A 2,244-nucleotide genomic window follows, 5' to 3' on the forward strand; every position below is an offset into this window, starting at 1 on the left:
TGTGAATCAAACATCAAGAGTCTCTCTAGAGGATCATCAAAATTGTTTTCTAATTCCTTTGAAGCCAAAGAATCTACCACTGAAACCACAGAACACTCTTCGACCTCATCTGGAAATCTCATAGCCTTGAAAACATTGAAAGTCACCTGCTCATTTTGAACCCTCATATTAAGTTCACCCTTCTGCACATCAATCAAAGTTCTACCAGTAGCTAGAAAAGGCCTCCCTAGAATGATTGGCACCTCCCTGTCTGCCTCATAATCCAACACAATGAAATCAACTGGGAAAATGAACTTATCAACTTTTACCAGGACATCCTCAATCTTCCCATTTGGATAAGCAAGAGATCTATCTGCAAGTTCTAGAGTCACTGTGGTAGGTCGGACCTCACCAATCCCCAATTGTCTATACACGGACATAGGCATCAGATTTATACTAGCACCCAAGTCACATAATGCCATGCCACAATAAGAATTACCAATGGTACATGGAATGGTGAAACTCCCAGGGTCTTTCATCTTCGGTGGCAGCTTGTTTTGCAAGAATGAGCTACATTCCTTGGTAAGGGCCACTGTCTCAAATTCTCCTAACCTTCTCTTCCTTGTAAGAATATCTTTCATGAATTTTACATAGTTAGGCATTTGCTCAAGTGCCTCTACCAGTGGGATGTTGATATGCAACTGCTTCAACATATCTAGAAACTTCTTGAATTGAGAATCCAACTTTTGCTTCTGAAAACGTTGAGGAAATGGAGGTGGCTTCTTTGAAATTGAGCTTGCTGGTTGACAATGCTGCGGTATCCCTACAGTATCCTGGGCAGAGGCATATTTTTGTGCACTAGGAAGTTCAACATCTTTTTGGAACTCCTCATTTATTTGGATTGAAGAGGGCTCACCCTCGTGCCCAGACTTGGTCTTGTCCTTCTCCAACTCCTTTCCACTCCTCAAAGTGACAGCTTTACAATGTTCCTTCCCCATACTACTTGGATTCTCGGTATCACTTGGCAGTGTACCGTGGGGTCTATTTCTAAGCTCATTAGCTAGTTGCCCAACTTGATTTTCTAAGTTCCTCAATGAAGTCGCTTGGCTCTGAATCATGGCTTCATTCTTCACTAGATATTCCTTCAACATGCTCTCAAGAGAGCTAGATTGCATTGTCTGTTGTTGTGGTCTTTGTTGTGGAGCTTGAGGGGGGTAACCCGGTGGAAAATTTGGTCTTAGAGGCATTGAAGGATTACTAGGGCCAGCTCCTTGATTACTCCATGAAAAATTAGGGTGTTGCCTCCATGATGGGTAGTAGGAATTAGAATAAGGGCCATTCCTATTTTGGTTCCCCATATAACATACAGCTGCCGGATTAGAAGGACAGTTATCAAAAGTATGACCCTCACCACAATACACACAAGAAATGTTCTCCAAATGCCCCATTTGTGTCCCCATGGGCTGCCCCATTGACTGATTCATTCCCATATTCATTGTCTTGAGCATATTAGAAATAGAGGAGACTTGGGCTGCCAAAGAAGTGATGGCATCTACATCATGAATACCAGCCACCTTTCTACCTGTAGACAATCTAGAAGTGGGCCACTGATAGTTGTTGTTGGATATCCTCTCAAGTATTTCATATGCCTCATTATAGGACTTAGCCAGAAGAGCCCCATTTGCTGAAGCATCAACCACCATTCTAGTGTGGGCATTCAGACCATTATAAAATGTCTCCATCTAGATACAATGAGGAATGCCATGATGAGGGCATTTGCGCAACAACTCCTTAAACCGCTCCCATGCCTCATATAAAGATTCTTCATCAAGTTGCTGAAATGAAGTAATCTCATTGCGGAGCTTGGCATTCTTAGTGGGGGGAAAATACTTCATCAAAAACCGCTCAGCCAACTCTTGCCAAGTACTCACAGAATCAGAAGGCAAAGAGTTCAACCAGGCTCTAGCCCTGTCTCTCAAGGAGTATGGGAACAACTTTAGTCTCAATGCATCCTCTGTCACTCCAGGCAGCTTGAAAGAGTCACTTACTTCAATGAACAAGCGAAGGTGAAGGTGAGGATCCTCTGTTGGCATCCCACTAAACTGACCCACATTTTGAAGCATCTAGAACATGACCGGCTTCAATTCAAACTGGGCTGCCTGAATTTCTGGTCTGACGATGCCTGGATTGAGCTCATTGAAGAGGGGGAGAGCATATTGCCTGATAGCACGATCTCTGTCATCAGCCACAATAACTGCATTTTGC

General features: G+C 43.3%; 1 non-coding gene across 1 annotated transcript; it reads left to right on the forward strand.

Annotated features, from left to right (window-relative positions):
* The first annotated feature begins 1,737 nt into the window (after nt 1–1,737).
* Nucleotides 1,738–1,844, forward strand: LOC133787235 (small nucleolar RNA R71). The gene has a single exon (XR_009872267.1). It is a non-coding gene; the product is annotated as a small nucleolar RNA R71 (small nucleolar RNA).
* The last annotated feature ends 400 nt before the right edge of the window (nt 1,845–2,244 follow it).

The sequence above is a fragment of the Humulus lupulus genome, chromosome 6, assembly GCF_963169125.1.
Source record: "Humulus lupulus chromosome 6, drHumLupu1.1, whole genome shotgun sequence".
NCBI classification, from domain to species: Eukaryota; Viridiplantae; Streptophyta; class Magnoliopsida; order Rosales; family Cannabaceae; genus Humulus; species Humulus lupulus.